Source organism: Zea mays, chromosome 2 (genome assembly GCF_902167145.1).
Source record: "Zea mays cultivar B73 chromosome 2, Zm-B73-REFERENCE-NAM-5.0, whole genome shotgun sequence".
Taxonomy (NCBI): domain Eukaryota; kingdom Viridiplantae; phylum Streptophyta; class Magnoliopsida; order Poales; family Poaceae; genus Zea; species Zea mays.
In genome coordinates this window covers 47,151,797-47,160,825 of record NC_050097.1, presented here as the reverse complement: position 1 = coordinate 47,160,825, position 9,029 = coordinate 47,151,797, and positions in this window count along the sequence as shown.

Below are 9,029 nucleotides of genomic sequence, written 5' to 3'. Positions count from 1 at the left end.
CAGTATCCTCAGCACCAGTATCAGAACCGTCAGAGCAATCAGTCAGGAGGTCAGTTTCAGAGGCAGAATCAGCAGGCACCTCGTCTTTTCCTGCCCCAGCAAACTAGCAGAACAGTCAGGCAGCACCAGCTAGGACTGGGCGTTCGGGTTTACCCGAAATTTCGGGTCGGGCTTTTCGGGTTTTTTATATTTCGGGTTTCCAACAGTTGAACCCGTACCCGAAATTTCGGGTACCCGCAATTTCGGGTACCCGCAATTTCAGGTTTGGGTTTGGGTAAAATTCGGGTACCCTCTATTATTAATTCTCAACCTGATTCAACCTCTATATCTGTGTGTTCCTTAATTTCTAGCATCTATATGAAAATAAAATCACAAAATACTAATGTTACACACTTACACTACTACCTAATAATAATCTACAGATACAAGCAAAGCAAGATTTAAGAATACATACCTTCGCGGCTGGTCGCCTGGCTGGCTGGTGGCTGCGCGCCTGCCACCTGCTGTGTTGGACTAGCTGGTGCACGACTGTGTGGTGCCGCAGTGCGCCTGCAACCGCCTGGGATTGGGAGGACGCCGCCTGGGAAGACTTGAAGTTGTAGACTTGCAGCGGCAAACTAGCAATGGCCGAGGGGGTGGCGCCGCCGTAGCCTAGCCGCCGCTGGTGCCGCGTCAGGGATACTAGGATAGCCGGAGTGCAGGAAAGGGATTAGCCCATGGGCTGTGTCGCTGTTGGGCTAGCGGCTAACGCTCGGCCTAGAGCGTGCTAGCTAATTTCGGGTAGAATGGGTACTTCGGGTACCGTGGGTTAATACCCGATTAGGCCCAAACTTAGTTCGGATATCCAGTTTTATTGCCCGTTTGAGCTGTTCGGGTAACGGGTTTCGAGCTAAATGGGTACGGGTTCGGGTATTTTGGGTAATGGGCTTCGGGCTCGGGTTTTATGCCCAGTCCTAGCACCAGCTCAGGTTGGAAACAGAGCATGTTTCCACTGTGGAGAGCAAGGCCACTGGGTGATGCAATGTCCGAAGAAGGCAGCCCAGCAGCAGTCAGGCCCCAATGCCCCAGCGAAGCAGAATGTGTCTCAGCCTGGAGCAGGCAATCGCTCTCAGCCACGCTATAATCATGGGAGACTAAACCACTTGGAGGCTGAAGCAGATCAGGAGACCCCCGGCATGATAGTAGGTATGTTCCCAGTCGACTCCCATATTGCAGAAGTGTTATTTGATACTGGAGCAACGCATTCTTTCATTACTGCATCATGGGTAGAAGCACATAATCTTCCAATTACTACCATGTCAACCCCCATCCAAATTGACTCAGCCGGTGGTAGAATTCGAGCCGATAGCATTTGTTTGAATATAAGTGTGGAAATAAGGGGGATAGCGTTTCCCGCCAACCTCATAGTAATGGGTACTCAAGGAATAGATGTCATCCTAGGGATGAATTGGCTAGATAAGTATCAGGCAGTTATCAGTTGTGATAAGAGAACCATCAAGTTGGTGTCCCCACTAGGAGAGGAAGTGGTGACCGAGTTAGTCCCGCCTGAGCCAAAGAAAGGAAGTTGTTATCAGATGGCTGTCGATAGCAGTGAAGCAGACCCAATTAAGAGGATCAAGATTGTGTCTGAATTTCCAGATGTGTTTCCCAAGGACTTACCGGGTATGGCACCATAGCGGAAAGTTGAGTTTGCCATAGAGCTTCTTCCTGGAACCACCCCCATCTTTAAGAGAGCTTACAGAATATCTGGACCAGAGTTGGTTGAACTTAAGAAGCAGATTGATGAGCTGTCAGAGAAAGGTTACATCCAGCCAAGCACCTCGCCTTGGGCCGCCCCTGTCCTATTCGTGGAGAAGAAAGATGGCACCAAAAGGATGTGTATCGATTATCGAGCTCTGAATGAAGTCACAATCAAGAACAAGTACCCTTTGCCCAGAATAGAAGATCTATTCGACCAGTTGAGAGCAGTGTGTTCTCCAAGATTGATCTGAGGTCAGGTTATCATCAGCTCAGGATCCGACCTTTGGACATTCCGAAGACGGCATTCATTACCAAGTATGGTTTGTATGAGTTCACTGTGATGTCTTTTGGTTTGACAAATGCACCAGCCTTCTTCATGAATCTGATGAACAACGATTCATGGATTATCTTGACAAGTTTGTGGTGGTATTCATTGATGACATTCTGATTTATTCTCAGAGCGAAGAAGAACATGCAGATCATTTGAAGATGGTATTGCAGAGATTGCGAGAGCACCAGTTGTATGCAAAGTTGAGCAAGTGCGAGTTCTGGATCAGTGAAGTCCTATTCTTGGGTCACATAATCAACAAAGAAGGATTGGCTGTGGATCTGAAGAAAGTGGTAGACATTCTGAACTGGAAAGCGCCAATAGATGCTCGAGGAATCAAGAGCTTCATTGGAATGGCCGGATATTATCGGCAATTCATTGAAGGGTTTTCGAAGATTGCGAAACCAATGACAGCGTTGTTAGGCAATAAAGTTGAGTTCAAGTGGACCCAGAAATGTCAAGAGGCCTTCAAAGCGCTGAAAGAGAAGTTGACTACAGCGCCTGTCTTAGTCTTGCCTGATGTGCACAAGCCCTTCTCGGTGTATTGTGATGCTTGTTACACTGGTTTGGGATGTGTGTTGATGCAAGAGGGAAGAGTTGTGGCTTACTCGTCCCGACAGTTGAAGGTTCATGAGAAGAATTACCCAATCCATGATCTAGAGTTGGCAGCCGTGGTACACGCACTGAAGACATGGAGGCACTATCTGTATGGACAGAAATGTGATGTTTACATAGACCACAAGAGTCTGAAGTACATATTCACTCAGTCAGAGCTGAATATGAGGCAGCGAAGATGGTTAGAGCTGATCAAAGACTATGAGTTGGAGATTCATTACCATCCAGGCAAAGCGAACGTAGTGGCAGATGCTTTGAGCAGGAAGAGTCAGGTCAATCTGATGGTCGCTTGTCCGATGCCTTATGAGTTGGCCAAGGAGTTTGACAGGTTGAGTCTCGGATTTCTGAATAATTCGCGAGGAGTCACAATTGAGTTGGAACCTTCCTTGGAGCGGGAAATCAAGGAAGCGCAGAAGAATGATGAGAAGATCAGTGAGATCCGGCGACTGATTCTAGATGGCAGAGGCAAAGATTTTCGGGAAGATGCAGAAGGTGTGATATGGTTCAAAGACCGCTTGTGCGTCCCCAATGTCCAATCTATTCGAGAGTTGATCCTCAAGGAAGCTCATGAGACAGCCTATTCGATTCACCCTGGCAGTGAGAAGATGTATCAAGATCTGAAGAAGAAATTCTGGTGGTACAGAATGAAGAGGGAAATCGCAGAGCATGTGGCTATGTGTGATAGTTGTCGACGGATCAAAGCAGAGCACCAGAGACCAGCTGGATTGTTGCAACCGTTGCAAATCCCTCAGTGGAAATGGGATGAAATCGGTATGGATTTCATAGTCGGATTGCCTCGCACTCGAGCCGGCTACGATTCTATTTGGGTAGTGGTGGACCGCTTGACCAAGTCAGCCCACTTCATACCTGTCAAGACCAACTACAGCAGTGCAGTATTGGCAGAGTTGTACATGTCTCGGATCGTCTGTCTTCATGGTGTGCCAAAGAAGATAGTGTCAGACAGAGGAACGCAGTTCACCTCTCATTTCTGGTAGCAGTTGCATGAAGCCTTGGGCACACATCTGAATTTCAGTTCAGCCTATCATCCACAGACAGATGGTCAGACCGAAAGGACCAATCAAACTCTTGAAGACATGTTGAGAGCCTGTGCGTTGCAAGATCAGTCCGCATGGGACAAGAGATTGCCTTATGCAGAGTTTTCCTATAACAACAGTTATATGTCAGCTTGAAGATGTCACCTTTTCAGGCGCTTTATGGAAGGAGTTGTAGAACTCCGTTGCAATGGGATCAGCCTGGAGAGAAGCAAGTGTTCGGGCCAGACATTCTGCTTGAAGCCGAAGAGAACATCAAGATGGTCCGAGAGAATCTGAAGATAGCGCAATCAAGGCAGCGAAGCTATGCAGATACAAGAAGAAGAGAGCTGAGTTTCGAAGTCGGAGACTTCGTCTATCTGAAAGTGTCACCGATCAGAGGAGTCAGAAGGTTCGGAGTCAAAGGCAAGCTAGCACCCCACTACATTGGCCCGTATCAGATTCTCGCAAGGCGAGGAGAAGAGGCCTATCAGCTCAGTCTACCAGAAAATTTGTCTGTTGTGCATGATGTCTTTCATGTGTCTCAGTTGAAGAAGTGCTTGCGTGTGCCGGAAGAGCAGTTGCCAGTGGAAGGTCTCGAAGTCCAGGAGGACTTGACCTACACAGAGAAACCAGCGCAAATCCTTGAGATTGCAGACAGAGTCACCCGAAGGAAGACCATCAGAATGTGCAAGGTCAGATGGAAGCACCACTCTGAGGAAGAGGCAACCTGGGAGCGTGAGGATGATCTGATGGCCAAATACCCTAAGCTCTTTGCTAGCCAACCCTGAATCTCGAGGGCGAGATTCTTTTAAGGGGGATAGGTTTGTAACACCCTGAATTTGGGGGGTAGAATTTTTTCTTCTTTTCCCTCACCAAATTTGGGTGTTACCCTTTCCTTTTCCCTTTTCTCCTCGCTAAACCTTGATCTTTTCTAAAGTTATAGCGGGATTCGGCCTGAGATCCCTTGTAAAGCAAAACCCTAAAATATTTTGTTTTGGTTGATGCACCATGCCGAACCATGCATCATTTTTGATTGTTTGAAAATGTGAATGCATTCATCTAGAGAAAAATAGATTTTAGAAAAAGGAAAACCTTTTTCTTCTCTCTTTCCCCCTCTCCTCCCATTTTGGCCCAGCCCCCCACCCCCCCGCGCGCGCGCCCCGCTTTGGGCCCAAGCCGGCCCAGCCGCCCCCCTCCCCCAAAATTTCTCTCCCCTCCCCTGTGGGCCCCGCCCGTCATTCTCTCCCCCTCCCTCCCTCACCCCTGCCCAACCGCCCGACCCCTCCCCCTGCGCGCCGCCACCACCGCCGCGCCGCCCTCCCCCGCGCGGTAAGCACCCTCCTCCCTCTCCTCTCCCCCTCCCTCCCTCTCCCTGGCCCCGGCCGCGCCGCCCCGGCCCCGCCTCGGCCCCGGCCGCCCTCGCCCTCGCCCCTGCCGCGCCGCCCCGCGCCCGCCCCCGGCGAGCCGCCCCGCGCCCGCCCCGCGCCCGACGAGCCCCGCGCCCGGCTCGGCCCCGCGCCCTCTCGGCGAGCCGCGCCGCCCGCGACAAGCCCCTCCCGGCCCCGCGCCCGCGTCCAGCACCGGTGGCTCGGCCCCTGCCCGTCGTGCCCTCGCCGAGCCCGCCCGTCGCAAGCCCCCGCTCTCCGGCCGTGCCCCGACGGCTACGCCCTCGTCGCGCGCCCCGGCGATTCGCGTCCCGCGTGCCTCACAGTTCGCGTGCCTTCGGCACGCGTAACGTGCTTTCGCGCGTACGACCGTATTCGCACTGTGCTTAATCTTGTTTTATTCTATTTTAAATTGTTTAGTCGACGTGCTGCGTCGTGCGCTTCGTCGCGCGACGATTCTTTTAATTTATAAATATTAAGGCGTTGTGTCGCGTGCTTTGTCGCGCAACAATCTATTTTAATTTCAGATTGTTTAAGGTGCGATGTCGCGCGTTCAGACGCGCGACGCTCCACTTTAAACCCAACCCTGTTGGCGTATGTCGTCGTGCACTTCGTCGCGCGATGCTTACCGTCTCTTTAAAATTAGTGCAAGTGTCTTGTGCGCTCTGTCGCGTGGCAAGTCGTTTACCTCTTAATTTAATCTAAATGTCGTGTTGTAAGTCTCGACGTGCGACCCCTCCCTTTCATTCACCTTCAATTGTTTACAATGATTAGACATGAAACATGACTTTACTTTATGCTAAACATAGTGTCTACATTAACGCCTTTCAATTGAGCGAGTGGTTTAATTCATAATAATGTAACATGGTCGTTTCTCGACTGTCTTTTTTCTCTTTCTCTCTTAGCCTTAATTGCGAACCCGCGTGGAACGTCTGTTTACTTACTGCACTCTATTGTATGGTGTACTGTTCTTTTGTATTAAATATGTGGATGTATGTATGTTTGCGCTCGCATAGAGAACGATCTGGTTGAGGAGCCTGAAGAACTCGCAGGAGAAGCCCCTGAGCAGCAGTCGGTTGGTGGAGGCAAGTGTCCCTTGACCTATCTCTGTCCTATTCATTCTTTAATTCACCTCCCGCATTACACATTTATGCCTAAGGATTTACTAGCTTTGTTATCCATATCCTTGTTTACCTATTTGGGTTGGATTATTATTGCTTAGTCTTATGCTATTGCTCAGCTCTAATCAATGAACATAATGAGATTATCTATGATACGCTATTTTCCCCTCTCTTATTATGATGTTATACTTGTGGCCTTTAAGTGGGCTCGAGCGGTTTCTCGAGTGCCTCTCCGTAAGGACCTGTTCTTTGGATGACCGCCCGGGAAAACAGTGCAACCATGAGGGTGGAATGGGGTGCCCTTAGCTGAATAATTAGAGGATCCGGGGTGTAGTTCGCTTAGCCGTCGTGCCGTCAATGGGGCTCGGTGTATGCGGCTCGCTCTGCCAAGTTTGGGTTCGCCCCTTGGAGAGGAGTGCGGTGCATTTAGGAAACCTAACGGGTGGCTACAGCCTCGTGGAATCTTTGTAAAGGCTACGTAGTGATGCTCTGCTGGGTCACCTTGGTAGTGATCAATGGAGAGTCATGATCTCCGGGCAGAAAGGGAATCATGGCTTGTGGGTAAAGTGCACAACCTCTGCAGAGTGTTTGAAAACTGATATATCAGTCGTGCTCGCGGTTATGAGCGGCCAAGGGAGCTCCAGTGATTAGTGGTACTTGATCAGAGACATTTTGGTTTACAGGTGGCAATGAGATTGATGGTTCTGGTTATGACTATGGTGCTGGTAAGTGGTATTCTTTCCGTTTGGAAAGGGTACATCGGGCTAATAACTTGGGTTAATGCTAAAACCTGGCTTTCTACTAGTAAATAATAATCTGACCAACTAAAAGCAACTGCTCGACTTACCCCCACATAAAGCTAGTCCACTACAGCCAAACAGGATACTTGTTGAGTATGTTGATGTGTACTCACCCTTGCTCTACACACCAAACCCCCCATCCCCAGGTTGTCAGCATTGCAACCACTGCTCAGGAGAAGATGAAGCCGTGGAAGGAGACTTCCAGGAGTTTCAAGACTACGACGAGTTCTAGGCGTGGGTTAGCGGCAACCCCCAGTCGGCTGCCGGTGAAGGCCGCGTTTATCTACGTTTCTTTTCCGCACTTTGATTTATTGTAAAGACTATGTGGATGTCTCAGACGTATGATGTAATCGACTATTATTCCCCTTTTTAATACTATTTGAGCACTGTATGATGATGTCCATGATTATGTAACTGTTGTGTACGTGAATTGCTGATCCTGGCACGTACATGGTTCGCATTCGGTTTGCCTTCTAAAACTGGGTGTGACACTTGCCTTTGACTCCGAACCTTCTGACTCCTCTGATCGATGACACTTTCAGATAGACGAAGTCTCCGACTTCAAAACTCAGCTCTCTTCTTCTTGTATCTGCGTAGCTTCGCTGCCTTGATTGTGCTATCTTCAGATTCTCTCGGACCATCTTGATGTTCTCTTCGGCTTCAAGCAGAATGTCTGGCCCGAACACTTGCTTCTCTCCAGGCTGATCCCATTGCAACGGAGTTCTACAACTCCTTCCATAAAGCGCCTAAAAAGGTGACATCTTCAAGCTGGCCTGATAACTGTTGTTATAGGAAAACTCTGCATAAGGCAATCTCTTGTCCCATCCGGACTGATCTTGCAACGCACAGGCTCTCAACATGTCTTCAAGAATTTGATTGGTCTTTTCGGTCTGACCATCTATCTGTGGATGATAGGCTGAACTGAAATTCAGATGTGTGCCCAAGGCTTCATGAAACTGCTGCCAGAAATGAGAGGTGAACTGCGTTCCTCTGTCTGACACTATCTTCTTTGGCACACCATGAAGACAGACGATCCGAGACATGTACAACTCTGCCAATACTGCACTGCTGTAGTTGGTCTTGATAGGTATGAAGTGGGCTGACTTGGTCAAGCGGTCCACCACTACCCAAATAGAATCGTAGCCGGCTCGAGTGCGAGGCAATCCTACTATGAAATCCATACCGATTTCATCCCATTTCCACTGAGGGATTTGCAACGGTTGCAACAATCCAGCTGGTCTCTGGTTCTCTGCTTTGATCCGTCGACAACTATCACACATAGCCACATGCTCTGCGATTTCCCTCTTCATTCCGTACCACCAAAATTTCTTCTTCAGATATTGATACATCTTCTCACTGCCAGGGTGAATCGAATAGGCTGTCTCATGAGCTTCCTTGAGGATCAACTCTCGAATAGATTGGACATTAGGGACGCACAAGCGGTCTTTGAACCATATCACACCTTCTGCATCTTCCCGAAAATATTTGCCTCTGCCATCTAGAATCAGTCGCCGGATCTCACTGATCTTCTCATCATTCTTCTGCGCTTCCTTGATTTCCCGCTCCAGGGTAGGTTCCAACTCAATTGTGACTCCTCGCGAATTATTCAGAAATCCGAGACTCAACCTGTCAAACTCCTTGGCCAACTCATAAGGCATCAGACAAGCGACCATCAGATTGACCTGACTCTTCCTGCTCAAAGCATCTGTCACTACGTTCGCTTTGCCTGGATGGTAATGAATCTCCAACTCATAGTCTTTGATCAGCTCTAACCATCTTCGCTGCCTCATATTCAGCTCTGTCTGAGTGAATATGTACTTCAGACTCTTGTGGTCTGTGTAAACATCACATTTCTGTCCATACAGATAGTGCCTCCATGTCTTCAGTGCGTGTACCACGGCTGCCAACTCTAGATCATGGATTGAGTAATTCTTCTCATGAACCTTCAACTGTCGGGACGAGTAAGCCACAACTCTTCCCTCTTGCATCAACACACATCCCAAACC